Raw genomic sequence first — 12,196 nt, 5'->3', positions numbered from 1 at the left:
CATTCGTTAGCCGGTTTAGATCTGGTAATTCTAGAGTTGCTACAAAGGGCAACTGTTGATTCAGGTTAGGCGAAGCATACCCAGGATAAGATGGAATCGCCTGAGCAGTGGGTCTTTGAATACCAGCATAATGTATTTGATGCTGGCAACTTTGGCAAGGTTGATGGGCATAACCATTATCGTATGGTTGTTGATAACCGCTTTGGAAATGCAGTTTCCCATTACTTACAAAGACTTGTTGCTCAGGTCCTTGATATGATTGCTGGAATTGCGGTTGTTGAGATTGAACCAGCCCTGGTTGTTGGACCATTTGCTGTTGTCCAATACTGGATGATTGACCAAGATGAGGAGCCATAGTACTTGTTTGAGCCTGAGTCGCTCCAGATAGGGAGGCACTAACTTGAGGTTGTGATTGAGTCGTTGAGACAAGGGGTTGTTGTATTGCAACCTGAGAAACTTGGGGTTGACATACAACAGGTAGCGCTTGTACTTGCGACGCAGTCACCATAGCAGGTATAGTGGGAATATATGACACAGGGCGGACTGGTTGCATTGAATATACAACCCTTGGTTTCTGAGGCAGTATTGGTACCCAACCGCTGGATGTAATTCCAGTTTGACCTGAACTTTGTTGTAAATTCCCATATGGTTGTTCTCTGGGAGGGAACAATGAAAAGGCATACTGCCCTCCATATGGTGGAAATCCAGTGCTTAAAGGGTAGATTGGCCTTTGAAGACACATTGGATCAATTTGTTGAGTTTCAACATAAGAAATACCAGATGATAATCCGGATGAAGAAATAGGTACTGACCATGTCGTCGAAACAGTCCCTGATTGGACTCCGGCTTGTTGTTGATAACTGGCCGGGACAGATGGTATACTGGCGAACATCTTTGGAGTAGCAGCAGGAGGCTCTGCTGCTGCTGTGTCGGATGACACAGTCCTGGATGTCGACGGTAGTCCTGGATGTCGACGGTTGTTCATACATATCTAGTCTATCCAAAAGATTTCCTGGCGATTCTACAAGAACTTGCGATGAAGGGAGACTAACTTCGAAGACCAACGAGGGAAAGGTGATGATTATTCCGTTTAAAATAAATTTTAGACGCTTTGACACAACTTGTTTTTTCAATTTTTAAGAGTCGAGAAAAAACAAAAGATGACTCTAGTCGCCTTCGATTTTTAATGAGCCTAAAGTGACAAGTGCTCAGATGGACCTTTTCTGTTAAGGAGTCTGAAAAGGAACGAAAGGGACTACTCTGGAGATCTAGGTAGAGGGAGTACCAAACCAATCGGAAAACTGCAGAATACTTTTTACGGTACGGCAGTCAATCTTCCCGAATGCTGTGTTCAGTGCATTGCGATCGATAGGGCGGCAGACACGACTTCCTATGGATAAAGGATTTAAGCCTATAGGGGTCTCCCAAAATATACTCGACGGTACGTGGGAGCACAAGTCTGTACTGGTACTTATCGTCTCAAAGTGGAGGAATCACCCAGCCATAAGTGAGGACAACAGTTACCAAGCTTTACGACGCCGGAATACGTCTCTAGCCTAGACCTCTAAATGTTGTGCGTTAAGTTCCAAAGCGTTGTTAGATTCATTGAATTTATTTTAATTTGATCTTGTTTATGAAGTTTTCCTTTCGGGTTCACCACGAGATGTAGATGTAATTCCTAAAATGCAATCTAAAGATGATAAGCAAACTTTTATCTCTTTTGTGCAATGAAAATCCTAGCTACTAGGGGAAAAGAAAGACAGAATCTTTTCACAAAGAGCAAAGAGCACACTGTAAATGCACTTTCCTAAATCAAGCCAAACAGACTGTCTATATGCAAATGCACATGCATGTATTTGTTTTCGACTTTCTTAGTATTGATGCTAAAAAGAAAGTTGATGTACAAATCTGAATTTCTTTTCAAGCGACAAATATAAACAAGCTCTTTTTCGAAATAAAAAACAGAGATGATTGCGACACCTTACGATTTTGAAATGAACACTCGTTCTTGACACTAGAAAATTGCAAATTCAGACCAAAGGAAATAGTAACAGTATAATCGACCATCAACAGCAATCAAACTTTCTCCTATGATCGAAATCGACACTTGTGACAGATTCAAATCAAAGGACGACAATACGACTATTCTACTTTTGCAATGGAAAACTGTAAACGACTCAACAAACACACAAAAACATCTACAGTTCTTTTGTACAAAGGAGGCAGAATAACAACAAGGAAAAGAGGTTTCAAACAGACATATACTGATCACAGGAAGCAAAATTCAGGGATAGAACTGGAAAGAATGAAGCACAAGAACCACAATTGCACAGAGTCAGTCTGATTAGCGCACCTGTAACACAGAGAATCTGAAATGTAGCGTAGGTTGCCCCTTCGGGAAGTGCACTGAAATTCAGGATATCTGAACAGTACCTGCGCTGGGCCAGAAACGAGACTCTGTCCGGGTTCCGGGTCACAGTTTGCAGTTCAGTCCTTGGTTTTTGGCCGAGTAAAAAGCAATCAGTAATGCAACAATCAGGGGTAGATCTAAGGAGGATCTAAGAGCTATCACAATGGAAATCAGATAGTTTGTGAATCAGCTATTTAAATCATAAACAGATCCAGTGAATGGATTGAAGCAGCAGTTATCTACTTTGCATTTGTTATGGCAAATGCAGTTCGAAAGCTACTTATAAGTTTATGAAACAAACAACAAAGAATGATACACAAACAAACTAATTAGACATTCCCCAGTGGAGTCGCCATTTTGTTACAGAGAAAAGTGTCTATTTAGAACTGCTCTATCCCACTAAGGTGTGACAGTTGCTTTAGAAACAAACAGAGAAAAACTACTTTTGTATTTCCTTTATGAACTATAGATAGAGAGGAATAGAAAGAACCAACTTGTGTCTTGCGCTAGTCCTTTGATCCAATCCTTCTCTTCTTGGATAGTCTCCAGCTACCTGCTCCCTTACTTGCCCAGCTTCACAAAGTACCTGTAAGATCACAGAAGAAGAAAACTATACAAAGACATGGATCTATATTCATAAACAACTTAGGATCAGATTTAAGTTAACCATACAAATGTAACAAGCATCAATGATACAAAAGCACGAAGGAAAACTCAAATAGCTTTTATTGATAAACAAGAAAAGATCCAGGAGGAGTTACAACCAGTGGTTCCTGACCCAGCATCAACCTCCCAGCAAAGAAGCCCCTCTTCACCTCAAACAAAGCATAGATCACCCAACAATCTGATGTTTGTCTCAAAAAACCAACAGCAATTCCTTACAATATGCAAAATTCCAGCCTCCGGATCTCTGGGATGAGGGATCCATATATAGATATCTATAAGGAGGATGAGTCAGCTTGTGATTTGATTAGTGTCTTCTCTCTGTTAGTTCTTGCTTCCACTTGGAGACTGAAGGCCTCTTACTCATCCTTGGTCGAATTCAGTGAGGCAAGTGTCACTGGAGAAGATTCTGGAAGCTTCCATTGTCTCTCCACCTCGCGGAATGACACTGCCATTCGTCATTTCTCGCCCATCGCACCCCACAGAAGGGACTTTTGAAATGCAACGCACCCTCACAGTGTATTTAGGTGCAATGCAATGCACCTAGCCAGTGGAGCAGCTGAAATGATCCTGTTTTGACTTATTCTGAGCAGTTTCTGGTGGAGAACTTCTGGGAGAAGCTGTAATCTGTTGACCTTGTTCCTTTAGGGGTTAGAACAACACTTTTAGGGACTTAGGAGCCCTTGGTTTATGGACATTTCATGCTTGGAGTTGTAGGGCACAAAAATGTCTATAACGCACAGTTCTCTTCATCATGCATAGATGGAGAACTGTCTCTGGTGCGCCGTCTAATCTCCTCTTGCACAAGATCCGACCAAAGTCTCTCCCATCCTGGCAATTTCTCCCTTCCATTCACCAAGTCCTGGTAGCTATGCCAACTCTTAGGAAGGCCAAGGAGAGCCAATCTCACCAAGTCCTCATCATCGACAGTCACCCCCACACTTCCCAGCTCATCCCGGCACTGGGTGAACTTCGTGAGATACCTGGGCATACTGTCTCCATTCTCACATTTGATGTTTCTGAGTTTATCCTTGAGCACCAACTTCCTCTAATCGCTCTTGCTTTGGAATAGATCTGTTAACGCTTTCCACATCAAGTATGGAGAAGCCTTACCATGCAGGCTGGACATAATGTGATCCTTCACGCCCTCCAACAGAATCCTTCGACACTTTGCTATCTTCTTTTGCCAAACCACAGCTTCAGCAGCATCAGTAGGTTTTGGGACCTCAGCCTCTATGAAATCCTTCAACCCATTATCATCTAACACCGCCTCCATCCTGTCTTTCCATGCAATATAGTTCGAGCTGCTTTCAAGAGCATACTCCAATCGCAATCCGTTGAAAGACATTTCAACTTTGACACCAAGAAAACACTGCTGCAAATTCGAATTCCACCAACTCAAAAAACTCAACCGCTTCTGATCTAAAATTCGTAAGAACAAAGTATTTCTCGTACAGAGATCAACTGTATGGGCATTCACCGGATATCTCACCTTCCAAAAGAAGGATGAATCCAGAGGCTACCTAGCCCGATCATGGACTCTGCCTGAAGAAATAAAATGTAAACACTTTCTGAATAATAGATCTGCTGATCAACAGCTCTGATACCATTTAGAAATTTTGAATAATATGACACATATTCACAGAGATTATCTCGATTATACACTATTGTGGAATACATGCATAATACATAACCTCCTCTATGTTGATCATCAATTTACAGAAGTAGAAACAATAACATGCACACATAGAAGCATCAATCACACATATCAACACAATATTTTTCCGGGGAAAGCATCTCGCTAAAAACCCAAACTATTTGTATATTATATTGATTGAGAACATGTAACATTACATAGTACAATACTCCTCACAAGTATCCAGCACTATCTCCACCTGTTACACACAATATAGCTCATATCTGATCTCCAAATCTCCCCCGCTACTTTGCCTGCCTCCACTGCACAATCCTGCAAGAGAATGAATGAATCCAAACTCGTTCCAAGTTCTATTTACCTTGGGAAAATCACTCACACTGGAAATCACGTGAGCACAGGCTATATCACTGGGCATACTCATGGGCATACTCAATACATTGCTTGTGCAAAGTCTCATGCACAACTATAGTCACAACTGATAGCAATCTCAACCTCTAACACCTGTCTCCACTGAACTGTACATGCACTGAGTTAACTGATGTATTCTTCAGTTGCATTATGAGTTAATAATTAGTGAATTAATTAATAACTAATTCACACAACTCATCACTTAGTCTATTGGCCAGTTAGACTAAATACAACTAGTTCAACTAAGTCAAACTGAACACAACTCCATTAACTGCTCATCCAACTCCACAGAACTCAACCACATGAGTTCTAACTGATGTCCTGCATGCAATAGCTCAACTGACCCACAAGAAAAGCATATTTCCTTCTGACAGCTGCATGTGCCACATCTGTAGCTCAAACTGAAGTGCTCCAAGAGGATAAGATAAAGTTTATAGTCTAAATATTATTATGAGACAATAATATTTGACTTTTCTATTTTTGACTAGCAGTCTAAAAATAGACTCTGATCACCCCTGCTGTGATCCAAAAATAGAAGTCCATCTATTTTTTCCCAACATGGCCAATCATCCATAAACAACATCTTGCAACTGATAGACCATGATCCATATGTCTAAAAATAGACTTTGCGCTAAAACTTGCCTGCGGGACCACTTAGTGAAGGCGACTCCTTTCCACCAAGCTCCATCATCTTGTTGCATTCTCAACAAGCATTTCTTTTTGCACACTTTTCAACAAAAAAGGTATATTTTTGTAGGCTAGAAGTTCCACTTGATTATTTCTCCCAGGTCCTAACCCCATTTTAACTTTGAAATTGTGATCTAGTGAAAGGAATAATATAAATCCACCTCCATTGTTCTAACCATTGTTGATTTAGGCACTGTCAAAGAAAACCCATGACTTAGATGCATCTATCCTTTTCAGGATAATTTCTCTAGGGGTTGCTATACATTTTTCCTTTGGGTAAGGACTCAAAATGGCCAACACCTCATGTGCAATGTGCACATGAACCAAAATATTGTCTTTAAAAACTACCATATTCTTGGCCAACCATACCCCCCAATAAACAATGAGGGGAAGAGCTTTGCAAGAACGACGAGTTGGGTTGGCACACCAAGATTTCCAGGCAGCCTCTAGATCCACCCCTTCCCAAGGAATAGAGTGTCTCAAAGCAGTGTTATAGGAATTCCAAACCTGTTGATAGAAAAGGCAGGCCATAAACAAATGAACAACACTATCCCTATTATTATGACATAACAAGCATCAGCTAAGCCTACACTTGAATCTTCTCTAGTGGAAATCCCAGGTGGGAACCTTCTTCATCATAAGCCACCACATGAATAATTTTGATTTATGGAGGAATTATCCTTTCCAAACTATCTTCGCCACCACTTTTCCTCCACATTCACTTTGTCTATCATAAGGAATATGAATCCCATATTTTGAGTGTAGGTTCCAATAGGGGAATACACCAAATAAGTTCATCAGGTCTGTTAATCAATCTTATGTGACCTTTAGATAAAACTTGTTTGTACTCTTGCCATGAAGCTCGAAATACCCCCTCTAATCCAAGCTCCTCAGCGCATTTCCAACCCTACAAACAAATAGTTGTAAGATCATGGTTAGCAATATGAGTAAGTTTGTTGTAACCTTTGTCTCTGAGCATATTAGTTAAAAGGGGGAGAAATAGGTGACACATGCCACTACCAGGCCATCGATCAAGGTCGAGTCGAGCCATGTCATCTTTACTAATTTTTTATGCAAGACCATTACCTATGATATCAAACTAATTAAGAGTTTCCCTCCATATGGTAGATATATTTGATCTAGGTTTGTCTAAAATTCTTAACCAATATTGTAAAGAAATAGGAGCAATGTAGTTATGTATGACCGCTAACGTTCATAGGCTTTGCGTTGAGATTAGGAACCAACCACATTTTGCAACCAACAATTTTCAGAAATGATATAAGTTCTTTAAGCCCCAACCCCAAATATTTTTGGTTTAGCAAAGGAGTTCCATTTGACCCATGGAAACATCCCTGATTCTTTTTTCCCCACCCCAAGGAAATACGAGCATAATCTATTGAGCTTTTACAAGACACATTTGGGGATCCAAGCTAGAGAAGCCCAATATACTCGTATGGCTTCTAATACCAATTTGATGAGAACCAAAGTACCTGCTCTAGACAACCAACAATGGCACCAACAAGTCAGATGATTTTCAGCCTTTGCAATGAGCCAATTTCAGTATGCTTTGTTGTAACCATTTGGTTTTAGTTGAAAACCCAAATATTTCAAGCCTTGCTCCATTGTCTTTGATTCATAAGGGCTGAGTTGAGATATATGATGAATCTTTACAAATTTTATATTGTGATGTGGTATAATAGATTTTTGAGAATTGATAGACATCCTAGCGACACACCCAAAAAGAGATAACATCTCCACAAGGACCGATATCTCCTTGACTTCACGATTGCAAAAAATAAGAATATCATCAACAAAAAGGAGATGGGAGATAGTTAGATTCCTAGCGATGAGACAACCATGAAAAACCCTATGCCTCCTAGCATCAAATAGGAGATGATTTAAGCCCTTATCCATCAACAAGAAGAGAAGAGGAGAAAGGGGACAACCCTGGCCGAACCATCCTTATGCATTAAAAAAGGGGAAATTTTAACCATTTATGAGGACCACAAAAGAGACTAATTGAATATAGCTCATGACCTAATTTCTAAAATCAAGACTGAAATCCATATGGGTAAAAAGGAGTCTAATAAATATCCAGTTTACATGATCATAACCCTTGGATAAATAAATGTTGATGATAACCCTTCGTAGGTTTTGAGTTTTTATGTTTTGTATACCTTCATGGGCCACCCCAATAGCTTCATTGATTTATCTCCTCTTTAAGAAGGTGAATTGCTATGGGGAGATGAATCTGGAGAGAATGGGCTTGATCCTCATTGCAATAATCTTGGCAATAATATTGCAAATGGTGGTACATAGGGATATAGGCCTAAAGTCTGAGAAAGAGAGAGGATGGCTAGTTTTTGGGATAAGAGCAAGGAAAGTTGAGTTAAAACTTAGATAGATCCAACCCTCCTTCATGGATTCTTCAACAACCCTAAGAGATTAGGGACTATAATGTTGAAAGGCTCTAGAAAAAATTTAACACCCCAACAGTCTAGCCCAAGGCTTTTATCTCTTTGGAAACTATGCAACACCACTTGGAGCTCCTCTAAAGAAACCTCCTCCATTATTTCCTTGATCCCTTCCTCATCCACCATTCTAGGAAATAATTGTACCATTTGTATTACTTTGACAGTTGATGTTTCTAGAGGAGCTCTGAAAATATCCTCAAAGTGTTGCTTACCCAAGTTTTCTAGCCCATCAAAAGATGAAGCCTAAAAACTATTTTCATCCTGCAAACTCTAGATAATGTTCACCTTTTTCCGGCCTTTAGCATAATCCGAGAAAAAAATTCGTATTTTCATCACAAATTTTTAACCAAATGGATTTGCTTTTAAGGCATCCTTCCTCCTCCCTGGATACTAGAAGGTCAATCCTTCCTTTTTTGAGGTTCCTTCGGATCACATTGGACTCCTAGAAATAGAAACCTTCCCCTCCTAATGAAGAGATAGATAATATATGTATTTATATCTCCTACAATTCTTAGAGAATTTGAAATTTCTTCCTTTTTGTCCAACCCTTTGTCTTTTGTTTGATCACTTTTAGGTTAGCTTCAAATTTGGTTGTTGTTGAAACATTTGAGAGGGGGGATAAATGCATCCAATGGGATTTTACAAGCAATAAGAACTCCTCCTCATTTAACCATGTAAAATTTTTCTTAAAAGGGCTAGCGGGTTTCTTATGGGCCCCTCTTATGTCCAAGAAAATGGGGGAGTGGTTCGAAATGACCCCCTCGCCAATCCATTGTTTGATCATTGGAAGCAAATACAGAAGTCCTTTAGTGAGGATGAATCTGTTGATTCTCTTTACAACCCAATCATCACTAGAGCGATGGTTCCCCCAGGTAAGGGACAATTTGACAGGATCCACATCCACCAATCTACAATGACCAAGCCTAGTCTTGAAGAAATCCACTAATGGATCCAACCTAGCTTAAGGGCCCCAGGATTCAAATAGGCCCAACGAGAAATTTAGATTGCCACCAATGATGACATTATTTGATTAAATTAAGGTTTTACTGAGAATGTTCTCCCAGAAGTCTATGCGATTTTGGGATGGACCATATATGTTAATCAACATAAGATCTTGGCTGACGACCAGAGGGGAGATCTCAATACCCATCATAGATTCCATGATACAAATATTTGAGACCTGAACTTGACATGGTTTCCATCCCATCACAAGCCCCCCTGATCAACCAAAGGCATCCACCACTGAGAAGATCCAACCCTTCAAAAGGGTTTCAATACATAGGGTTATTTGAATACTAAAACCAAGAGTTTCTTGAAGGAAAATAATGTCTTGATTGATTGCCTCAATTAGACTCTTCAATGCTTATTTTGGGGGGGACAAGTAATACCCCTACAATTGAAGGACATAATTTTCATTTAGATGATGCTATAGAGGTTGGGCTAGCTTTAAGGGCCCCTTTGATAGACAATTTCTTGTCAGTGGCAAGATATGCATGGAATTTATCCGTAGATTTAGATAGGAAAGAGTTTCACCTCCACTACGACATTTCACTGGTTACAGAGAAAGTTGTCCCAATCCCTAGATAATGGCACTCTTTAGAGGGACCATAACCTGGGAACAAAGTTTGCAAAGGACAACATCAAGTTCCATGTACTTAGATGAGGAAACATAGTTGAGGAAGATTGGGAGGATATGTCATCTAGGGCATTTGGAAAAGGGCATATAGCCAGGAAAGGGATGGAAGGGGAAATCCGAGGAGGGTTGCAAGAAGTGACTACACATGAGACTTCAAATACTGTGGTAAAACTTAACCGAGAATGCAAAAGTGAAAAATCAACATCATTGAAAGAAGGATTTGAGGAAGTAGGAGGGGAAATCGACAAAGTACCTTTGCATTCTGGAGCCGAATGAACTTAAGGTTTCACATCTGGCTGAGAACCCACAGTTGTTTGTTGATAATATTGGTCATCTTCTTTGAGACCTTGTGTATTCATAGTAGATGAAGAAACCCACAACTCGTATGATAAAAATCCCCATTCATTAACACCAACCATAGATGAAACTTTTGATCTATTCAATATTTTGTATAGGGGTAGCACACAATACTTTGCAAGATGCCTATGTGTTAAAATTGGCAACTAGGGACAAACTCCATGCGGGTCATCTTATTTATGGCAGCTAATATTTTTCCTAGATTCTTCTCATCGAGAGGTGTAGGATTGATCTAACGATCCTCTGATTCCGACAAGTATTTATGGAGATATGAATTTATTTGTATTTACTTGACAAATTGTCAAGGTCGGCCAACAACTAAATGTGTGGCACACATGCCCAACACATCATATAAGTACAAGTGAGGTTGAGTCATTATTCACTCATCTCATCTCAACTCATCTTTTCTCTCCTCATCTCATTGGGCCAGCGAAGGAGCAGCTTCTCTCACACGTGCAAGAAGAAGGACACATTTTTTGTTTAGGGCATCGTTGACTAATTTTAGGGTAACATTGACTTTCTGGGCATCGTTGACTTTTCTAGGGATGCGTTGACCAAGCGAAGGGATGTTTTGTGAAGTGTTCACCAAGGGCTGATCTGCACATGCTGTTTGGGTGTTGTGTTGACCAACATTGACCAAAGCGTTGTCTAGTTAGGGTTGACCGCAGACTGCTAATCTTTGACTGTTGACCAAGGACTGTTTTGGGCTACCGAAATTTGTTGTTGAAGACCGAGTTCTTCAAGGTCGACTAGAGGTCAATCCGAGGTTGTTTGACTAAGTTTGACTTTGTTGATTTAGGGTTTACTGCTGCTGTTATAAAATTACAGATTTATGAATTGTACTATTTTTCTTTGCTGAACTATTGAAGATTAAAGAAGAATTGATCAAAGGGTTTCCCCGCATTGGGGTTTGTCCCTGGATAGCCACCACATCTTGTGTCTCTTGTCTTGGCTTGTTTTCTGTCAATCTATCAATGTTCTATCAACAATTTACTTTATGTTTATGCGATTGCTAAATAGTGGCTAATAAGAAGAAATCGAAGTAAACTACACTAAGCATAGAACATACTATAAATTAGCATGGTATCAGAGTTGAGGTGAAGACAAAGCCCAAGCAAGAGCAAGAGCAATCACCAAAGGTTGTTAAAGCAATCTCAAAGACTTCATAGGGTCCTCATCCCACTTCCCCACTGAAGAAAAGCTCCGTGAGAAGTCTGACTATCACAGATGGAAGATGTCTCTCGACCTAACATTAGAAGAGAAAGAAGTGTTGGACCATGTGAGAGGCAGAATTGTTGAGCCTCCATCAAATGCATCCGCTGCTGATAGGATCAAGTGGACCAGGGGAGAAGTCAAAGCAAAGAATATCATTCGGGACTCTATCGACAAACACATGGTGGCCTATGTTTCCGAGCTGACCACCTCCAAGGAAATCTACGATAGACGGGTAAGCTTATCTAAAGTTAATGATGCAAATCAAGTTTTGTTCCTTAGAAATAAGATAAAGGAAATTAAGAAGGGCAAAGATGAGAGTATGCAAGCATACTTCTTAAGGATCACCAAGATCAAGAATGATCTCCTATCAATTGGGGAAGTCGTTCCTGACAGGGAAATGACTATCATAACTCTCGGAGGGCTCCCATATGAATGGTATGTATTCAGAACCACTCTTCTCAACAATAATGTAATCCCAGGATTTGAGGAACTGACGGCAAGATGCATTCAAGAAGAAACAAGGATGGAAGAGCAGGAAATCCTTGCACTGAGAGGCAATCCCACTGCATTCTCCTCTCATGCTAAAAGGAGAAACAATTTCGGGGCTAAATCTAAAGGAAAGGTCAGACCGAAGGGTGGAAGAAAAGGAAGATGTTACAATTGTAACAAAATAGGCCACTATGCAAGGG

The sequence above is a fragment of the Pinus tabuliformis genome, chromosome 9, assembly GCF_031772625.1.
Source record: "Pinus tabuliformis cultivar Carrire ecotype Pingquan chromosome 9, CPIR1, whole genome shotgun sequence".
NCBI classification, from domain to species: Eukaryota; Viridiplantae; Streptophyta; class Pinopsida; order Pinales; family Pinaceae; genus Pinus; species Pinus tabuliformis.
The sequence above is the reverse complement of the archived record's forward strand: the minus strand, read 5'-3'. Positions refer to the sequence as shown.